Here is a 10,238-nt window from a genome sequence, read left to right on the forward strand (position 1 = left end):
TGATATTTTCACTTCTACTTGGTAGATAAAACATCACCTAACAATCAAGGGGTATGCAGATCACTAAGACCTCCATTGGTGTTGATTAAAACTTTGTTATCAACTTCCCATTTATGTACTCATGGGTTAGAAGCAATATACAATGCAAATGAGTTTAGGGTGTGTTTCTTTTAGTCCCTCATAATAACTCAAGTCTTCAAACACATTTAAGCTACTTCTTTTAATGTCCCCCATTTTGCATTTTAATTTTGTGTCCAAATTATACGGTGGAAGTATAAGTGACAAAGAGATAGCAAACGCAAGTGGTTTTCTAGGTAAACTACAGCCAGGCGATGCTGTAATGGCTGATAGAGGCTTCAACATACAAGATTTTTTAGCCTTGGAGAACGCAAAACTAATGTATCTCCCCGAGCATCAACTGCTACAAGACGAGTTGCAACTTCAAGGGTTCATATTGAGTGGATGATACAATTCCTGAAATTGTTCACTTTTCTATGAGGAGTTATAAGCCGAATCTTTTTGCTGACGTTTTGGGCCAAAAATCACGGGTGCGGCTTATACAAAAAACCATTGCTTTCAGATGGAGTAACCTGGCTTGTAGGGGTCACAAATTCAACTGAAAACTTTCACTAACTAAAGCTGAAACATATTAAAACTTGTTGTTGATCACTGTTTTCGGTAGAATTGGTGGCTCCTAAAGGAGCTGTTTGTTTGCATCTTCAGGTTCTAAACCCAAATCTTCCTCGCCAGTTGTTCTTTCAAGGGTTTCTTTTGCACTTTGTTTGAGCAGTTAAACTCTAACTGGCATGGGCTCTCCATTCCTTCGCACAGCTGCTTACAAAAATGTCGTCTACGACCGATCACCTCAATACTGATTTCTCCACTACGTGCAAGAAAATACCACGCTATTTGGGACAACTTGTGAGGCAAATGGCCGACCGTTTCATTATCCTTCACCATTTTCACGCCCTGTTTGCCCATGGGGTTGTTAAACTCTCGTTACACAAAGAGTTTTTTTCCGATCAATGGCTTCCAAACGTCTTCATAAACATGATATCCACACACACCTGATGCAAAAGCGAACGTTTCCATGTCCTGACTTTCCTCGTTAAATGACTGTGTGGTTACCAAGGAAATGTTTTCCATCGTTCTCCTGCGCTTTTGTCGTGCAAATTATATCGTTTTCACTTCAACTGTGGGCTTTAGCAATAAAGACAACTGTTGTCAGTCACAGGGAATAGGGAAATTGATTAAAAAGAAGCTTTTAAAGAAAGGTATTCTCAGAGTTGATTAACTTATTAATGTCGCTGGAAATACACAGCACTAGATTTCGTCAAGTTTATTGTTTACATCTGTGAACAAACATTCAACTTTTTCTACAAGAGTGCTTTTTTGGAGTTCTTTTTTTCCAAAACCATGCTTGAAAGTTGAGGGTAAGGCTTATACACGAGTCTTTACAGTACATGCAAACCATATATTAGCTGTGCTGTTTCTGTCTGTGCAATACTTGTAAAGTTACAACCATTGATAATTAAGGCAAGTTCAAATAGAGAATAGGCCAAGGTTTAATCTTAAATACTGCATTGCTCATTTCTTAAAGTGTTAATTTCTTTACAAATACAGCTTCTAGGAAAGTTCTTGTTAATGTTCTCTTCGTTTCAGCATATCCAGGATCAAACCACAAATGTTCCACCTTCATATATCCATTTGGTCCCATTTTTATACTATGGTAGATCCTATGGGATTTAATACGACATGAATTCTATCATTACAAATCTAGAGAAATCAACAAAGTTACTCTGGAAATTTATTTACATTTTTACAACAATCTTTCTCGAAATGTACCTGTAAAAATTGGTCAATAACCATGTTAATAATAACAATTGTTGCTTCCTGCTAACTGTCCTGGAAATGTCGTGACATGATTCATTTTAAAATTTCAAACTTTAATTCTCAATTAGCAGATCTACAAGTAAACAGTACTAACAGTGATATTTTGAGCCAACATTTTCGTTACCTTAAGCACATGCGGTGTCCCCTGGCTTGTCTTGGAGGGAGTACTACTAGCTGAACATAGGTGATTCAAGAAGAACAATTTACCATCTTATCCTCCACCTGACAGTAATAACCATTACACTGTTAAATGTACCTGTTGATATTGTCTATATCGGCATGCCTTGTATTGATATCTCATGTCAAGGAGTCCATTATCAGGATGTGCCTTAAAACGAATCAACATTTCTTTGTTTCAGTGTAAACCACAGTGAATAAGACATACTGCAGGTACAAACATTGAAATTATTTCTTAATTAAATTATATCCGCAGAATGCTCACCATGGGGTCAATACAGCGATGAGCCAATGCAAACTGAAAAAAATAAAACTTATCTCAGCCATTTTCTTCATTGAAGCTGTCAGGATAACTGAGGTTTTATTCTTATTACAAGGAACAGTATTTCTGACCTTCTGTTGATTGGAATGATCACATATCCACTGTTCAGGAGATTTCCCTGAAAAAACCTCTCTGCTGATTTCTGGCCAACAAATTGTGAAAGTTACCATTCATGTGATTCATGAACAGTTTTAAGCCATTGCATAAGAAATGTGTGTTGCTCCATACAAATAAAGTAGTCATTGTTATCATATCAGCATGAAATATTCATTCCAAGTACTGCTTGACCCCTGGAAGTGCGTTTTCCTGGATTCTGACCAATGAAAAGGAAATTCTATTTAGTGATAATAACCCCCACTTTTCAAATTAATTAACTCTCATCAGTTTCATACACCTAACTTCACAAAGATTAAATGAATAAAGTTAATATTAATATAAAAAAAACTTGAGTCTGAGATACTCTGAGATACTCCTCATCTGGAGGATTAGTGTCTTCAGGAGCACGAACATCTATTTGGATATTTTGGGACAACGTGTATTCACGTTTTCTTTTTTTTAAAGAGGGTTTTTTGCTTTCTCAATCAACAGATCCTTCAGTTCGTATGCCACAGTACTTGCTCTTTGTCTCATAACCCAGGTGCATGTACCACTAGTTATGCTGTCTTTCCCACGAGTGTTCAACAAATCATCTAGCGAGTACATGGCAGCTGCAATGTGTTTACATCCACCATCTCGACCTCCCTTGCACTCGTATCTTGCATGAAGTACACTACCTCTGTTAGCGCCTCTACCCTCAAAAATGAACCAGAGATTATGGTGATCCTTTCCTTCTTCCGTTTTGATTTTCATGAAGGGCTTCAGTTTAGCTACATATACATGGACACCCACTTCGTTGAACTGAACAGTTTGCAAAGATTCCACATAAAAGAAAAGCATTATTAAAGAAGTGATAATCAGCGAAGGACTTCTAAGCAGCGAGTCCCTGTTTGTCATATTCAATGAAGTAGTAAATTAAATAGTTAAAAATATCATACAAGCTGAATGGTGGCGAGGAGTTAAAGTTGTTCATGGTCTTCATTGAGAATGGATTGGGAATTAACATATCATGAATTGATAAATTATCTGCATCGTTGATTTTGTCTTTTTCGAAGTTTGGATCTACTGGTAGCATCATTCCTTCCACTGCAGCGGCGAGTTCAATCAGCAAAGACGTCAAATAGCCGCTCACTGAAACTCCACGCTCTTGCAAATATTTCTTAAGTTCTACGACCTTCATTGTGTGGAAATCCCACTTTGTAACTTGCTTAGACATGTTGAACCTGTAACTGTTGCAAAGTATTGCAAACAAGACGACTTGTTGAAGCTAGTGACACCTCGCTATTCGGTATTTTCAATTCAAATACATTTAAAGACTCAATGACAGAGGAGGCTCGACTTAAACAAACTCAAATCACAATCATTCTCTTTTAATACGTGAAGGTATTCGCATTGCATTGGAACCCACAGGGAAAACGAAAGAGGGGCCGCCCCAAGAATAGCTGGAGAAGGGATACGCAAAAAGAGATGAAGATCCTCGGGAAGAACTGGAAGGAGCTGCAACAGTTGGCAGAAAAGAGACGTCTCTGGAGGCTTTTTGTTGATGGCCCATGCTCCAACTTGGAGCCAAGGGCTTAACTAACTAACTAACTAATTCGTAATGACATAAAGCGATTAACACGTTTGCTTCCTTCCGCCTAGTATCAGAAATCGAATGTGGTCAAACCCTATTAAACGCACCACCATAAGCTTAAATCCTGTCGAAATAGGAGTGTAAAACTATTAAGTCCCGCGCCAAATCCTTATAGTGTCTCTGTTGCATCATTTTAAACTCCCACTCAAAAAAGAGACCCAAATTTTATGACTTTTACCACCCCATCTCACTATATGTTCTTATGCCTGATCTGCTCAAATGTTCGAATTTTCAAGCTTAGTTTACATTAAAAGTCACAGGAAACTACACATGACAACAATGTCCACAAACTACAGGCCTGTTTAGCGTTTACCAGCTTTCTCCAAATTCCTAGAAATAATAGTCTACAACCGCCATTTAACTTTAATTAAAGTAACTTTAACATGTCTCTCAGAATCAATATGGATTTAGAAAAAATGATTCTACTGCACATGCTCCAATTCAATTGTATGACAAGATCTCAAATGCACTTGACAACAAGAAGGTTATGTTAGGGTCAGTCATAGATCTATCTATCTAGAGCCTTTGACACAGTAAATCACGACATTTTGCTTTACAATCCCTTCTCTTTAGGTATTAGTTGTGGAGTTCCTCAGGGCTCTATTTTAAGCACCCTGTTTTTCATGGTTTACATTTAAGTGCCTATGAAGTGAAATTTTTTGGGGGGGTTTTCAGTTGCTTCTTATGTCTACTTCTTGAAACTACCAAAAGCGAATAATGTTAAAGAGAAAAAAATCCAACTATTTGCCGCCCAATCAAATTTGACAAGGAAATTAGGATCGATTTTGCGTGCAGTCAAAACAGTCGTATTACAAGGTCGTGAAGTAGGAAATTGTTCAGACAACTTGAGGGTAATAGCAGACAAGGTGAACAATGAGAAAACGGGAAATTATCCTGCGGCCAGTGGCCCCAATATGGCTAATCGCAAACTCCGAGAGTTTCAATGCATTACTTGCAGAAAGACCAAACGTTATGGAAGAAGTGGACTCAGTTTGTCCGAGTTCACAGGAAAGATCTTGGCCCATTGAAGTCAGCAACATTATGCTCTGTACACTTTGACGAAACGTGTTTCGAAAGCAAGCCTGTTTTGTTTACTTATGCCGACAATAGCAACGCTATTCATCCGCAGGGGTACCTGTCGAATGGTTCTGTACCTACATGATACACTGTTGTCACTGTTGAGTCACCAAGTGGTATATAAGAATTTCATGGGATTTGTTTTGATTGTATGAATATTATTGCACTTGATTTTGTACATTGGTTTCCATTTATTTATTATGTTGCACTTTCTTTCAAATTCAATTGCCATGGCATTTGCAATGTAAAGTTCCTTCGTAGAACCAAAACGATATTTTTACTTGGCTAATGTGGTAGGCTCAATCGCTTGTGGAACAATTTCCGCACTTACTTGCATGCAACTTATACATCATTATAATCTTACCTCCTCGTAATCATGACTGCTGACTTAAAGAAGGATGGCCTATTTGAAAGCCGTTTATCTTGCAGAATTATTATTATTATTACTACTTACAGTTACCATTTTGAATTTGCTGTAAACAACAAGATACCACTACCAATTTGGAAAGAGGTTAGAGAAGAAGATTGCTCCATATACAAAAGTGTCGCATATCCCAAGAGTAGTGCTTGAGATGCTAGTAAACACTCCTCCACGCTGATATAAAGAAAAGAAGATAAATGCAAATCCATTACAGGAGCTACATTCTGACAACCACTTTGTTAAGAAACTTTTTGAGAACAGCGAAATGAGATGATGATGAGAAAATCAGACCACAGGGGCTTGAACCTTACACGTTCTAAGGACAATCATGTACAAAACACCATTTAATTTGATCAAATGTAGATTGACATTTGTTGACTTCCTCAAATTTATTTATTTTATTCAACATACACTGTACATACTGTAAATAGCCAAACATGTTTTGTTCTGTACAGCATGGAATTGATTGGTAAACAAGGCAGGCATATTTTTCCTGTTGAAATTTGCATGGTGATCATACAACTGTAAATATGGTTAGGCCCATGATACAGGACTTGTTTGGACAACATTTTTGTAAATGCTTTACATTTACAGCATATTAGTACTAGAGCAGTTTTCAATTGAGTGTTGTAAAACCAAAACCAATTAAATTAAAAACAAATTACTCAACCAATCACAAGGAGAAGTAAAACCAAAACCAATCGTCAACAACTACCCAATGCAATAGAGCGTTGTATCACTTTAAGGTATCAAGAAAAAACTAACCAATCAACCGGAATGAATTATCCACCACTGAATTTGAGAACTTTCAATCGCCGCCATTTCTTGATGACTTTGAACTGTCGGCCTTCTGAGACTTTGGAGAGCAGTATTTAGATGAAAATAAACGTTTTGGAACAGAAAGATGACGGCTAGCGGGGAACAGCGTCCTTTTGGTAGGAAAAATCGTGGGACCGCTCCGTAGCTAGGGCGAAACAATTTTTTTTTCTGTGTTTGGGTCACAATAGACCAATTCGGCTAACTCAATGTTGTACCCAATTCAAATCTCTCGGGGTTAAGATTCTTTATGTTTTGAATTTGCATGACAATGAAGCATTCACATTTAAATGATATGGAAATACTTGGAACAAAACGTTTTATTGGAAGATGTCAAAATTGTTTTGGCAGAAAACAACATTGTCGAAGTGTGTTCTGAAAATCAACGGCTGCGTTAATTTTTATAACCCTTTATTTTAAAGCATGCAGGCAGAGAACCATGGGAAGGTAACAGAAACACAGCCATCAGCAGTCATGGCCCTCACACAACTGGAGGCTGCCTTTCCTCACATTCCCTTTATAACTTTGGAGCAGTTGTTCAGGGAATGTGGGGAAAATGTGAACATTGTGCTTGACCATCTGATGACCAATGAAGCAAGTGGCCAGGCTCAATTAAAACAACCCTTGTGAACTGACAGTGGATAATTGTGAAAACGTCCGCCGGCTTTCAGCTTTATTTCCACAGTTTTCCAACATGCTTGATGATTGTTTTTCTCGTTTTCCTTCGATTTCGGTAAAACTGTTGATTTTTTGGTTAGTCTCACTTCATCCTCAACTGGCTCGTCATCATCACCACCATTTTTATCATGACCACCATCACTCCCTTCCCTCCTCTTCAGCACTTCCAGGCCCCCTGTTAACCTTCTTAAGTTTTTTGCTACACAAGTGGCAGAAGGCCATTCAGGTGCCCTCACTGTGGGTACACTTGTGAGGCACAGGACTTCCATTTTTGCCCACATTGTGGGCACCCTCTGGATGGTAGGCCACGCCTTTGAGATGTGCAACATTTCTTCTGAAAGTGAAAGGAGATTTTCATCACTTTTTCAAATTTTCTTCAGCAATACATTTGTGAACAAATACACCCTGTTCTCTTCACGTCTTGGACATAAGCAAATTTGAACTGCTAGTCAATGACATTAAAGCTCAGGAATTATTTGCATTGTTAAAACAATGAGAAAGCGTAGTTATATTAGAGTATGGGTACTTATTTCATGAATTATAGCACAGTCAAGAGTGTGGCTTACTGTGTTTAGTGTTATTGTGGTAGGGTGTATGAAAAATATGGAATCCTGAACCAGACCCAGACAAGTAAACATTGGAGATGTTTAGAGGAGAGGGTGTCACTGATAATAATTGCCCTGGCAGGACCTTTCATTTCCATATGTTAATTCATTCATTCTTATTGTTGCTTTTTGTTTTTCTGGTTCAAAACTTTTCTTTGAGAATTTACATTTGAAAATTTGAGCTAGAATTTAAGCTTGAGTCTATATGCGCATCAGCATAAAACAATTTTCTTTTCTTAATTTTGTTTGTGGGGACTTACACCAAACATGTATACATACCAATGTCTCATGGTTACAGTGCCATAAGATCATTTCTGAACAATGACAATCTAAATAGCTTACAAAATGTTAACCCTTTGACGTCCAAACCGGCCCGACAATTTTACTCGTCAATGGGGAACCTCTGGGAGTCAATGGGTTAAAGGGGCTTGGTCACGCTATTTTAGGTAAATTCGTTTAATTTTGTTAATTATGAGCTCTAAACGTCAAATTGGCAGAGCAAGAGTTTTTCATGGCCACATAACAACTGAACATGATTTACCCAAATTCAATCCATTTCAATCCTCTCCAGTTTTGTCCATCCATGTACCTTCTTGGCTTCCCTGTGTTTTGTTAGAGTTCTTCTATAGTTTTGAACAGTTATTTTGATATTTTAGTTAATTCTATGACCATTCGATCAGTGCTGAAATTGCCTAAAATTGCGTGACCTAGCCCCTTTAAACAGCTCAGTTACATTCAGTAGTTCTTTAGGAGTAGTCCACTGACTGTTGACTGGGTGGGCAGTGTTTTGTTCATTACCCTTTTAAAGTGAAATTTCTAGCCCCTGAATTTGTTTCATGCTGTACTGTAATAACAAGATTTCAGGTATAGCCTCAATCTCAGGGCTATGGGCCCTGAGAGAGAGACAATTTCTTTTTCTTTACACTAAAAAAAGGATTCATTTGTGGACTTTTCATTGTTCATGATTGTTGATTTCAAGAAAACTTAACTCTTGCTGAGTTCTTGGAAACTTCAAATATTGTGGTGGGGAGCTCAATTAGGTTTTGGAGGACTGTTGCATTTGAAGCAATCATACTTCATACTGTATCTGTCAGGCCCCAGTTGTTCAAAAGATGAATAATGCTATCCACTGAATATATCACTATCCATTGAATAGCGGAATTGGTTTCACTATGACTTATCCACTGGATAGTGATTTATCCAGTGGATAGCGCTATCCATCATTTGAACAACTGGGGCCAGGTGAATACCGGTATATACTGGTGAATGTTTTGTCATGGAAGGATAACTGACATTTTCAAACTAAAGTTGTAACGATGGAATGGATGGTAGTGAAGATCGTTAAAGCTACTTGTGAAATGTTATATTTTTTCCTATTTTGTTGTGTTCAAATTTCCAATTTTTCTATTTTCTTGAGGCGATGTGTTGCTTGACACCCTGAAAAAAGCTATTATGTTATAATGTGCCATGCTAGATTGTTACCCTCGTGAAAGAGAAAATGAATTAGGATGAAGCTGCCTGAGAAAACATCACATTACCGTGTTAACTTTCTGCTTTTCATACATTTTTGTCATATTCGTGTCCCCGAAATACAAGTAGGATTTTGAAAACATTGGCATTGGTTGTCACAACCTTCTTTGTCTCTTTTAATCCTAATCTTGCTAAGCATGGATGGCACACAGTGGCAATGTGCTTGACAATCTTTTGTACCAGTCTTTTTCAACCGAAAGAGAAATCTCCCTCACCTCCCCAAAGTGGGGATTTAACGCTATATAACAAGGAGACACATTATCTACCACCCCCACGGGACAAATATCTATGCAAAAGTGCTTACAGGCTCCTATTATTCCCCTATCTCCATCAGGTGATTGCTAAGAAACAGTCGACAACTTTTTTGGGGGACTTTTTAATTTAATGTTTTGGTATTATGTAATGCAATGTTGCAAACATTATTTAACATTGCAAGTAGAGAGACTCTCAAGTTGCATCTTGGTAAACTAAAATCCCCAAGTTCTCAAGTCTGAAGCATTCTAGCAAAAAAATGCATTAAACATTTTCAGTTCTCATTCTTCAAACTCATTACATGTTGGTGGTTCTTTGAGAGCAACTACAATGTCAATTTTATCACATATGTCCTTAACATAAAAGGGGTAGCAAATACTAAAATCCAAATTATGTATGTAAGTCTGAGACCTTAAGCTCAAAAGGTTGTTACTCAAAGGTAGGAAGGGGCATACAAAAACAAGTCTTGATGACCCATTGTAAACCAAAATTCTCTAAAAATCATTTAAATTATATACAGAAATTCTGAGATCCATGTTTTCCCTGCTGCTGTTTGCCACCCCTCTTAAGCACATATGCAGTATTCTAAAAGGGATCAATTATTAGCCGTGGTTACACTAGCCCTTTTACCCATGGGTAAATAGCCTTTTTGCCCACGGGAAAAGACTTTTTTGTGTGTAACCCCTTTCCCAAGACCGAAACTGCCCTAGGGTTATTTCCATGGATACATAAAAACGA

General features: G+C 37.7%; 1 pseudogene; it reads left to right on the forward strand.

Moving 5' to 3' along the window:
• Positions 1 to 10,238, forward strand: part of LOC138008657 (uncharacterized) — a 482,701-nt pseudogene that overhangs the window by 126,589 nt on the left and 345,874 nt on the right.

Source organism: Montipora foliosa, chromosome 6 (genome assembly GCF_036669935.1).
Source record: "Montipora foliosa isolate CH-2021 chromosome 6, ASM3666993v2, whole genome shotgun sequence".
In the NCBI taxonomy this organism is placed as follows: domain Eukaryota; kingdom Metazoa; phylum Cnidaria; class Anthozoa; order Scleractinia; family Acroporidae; genus Montipora; species Montipora foliosa.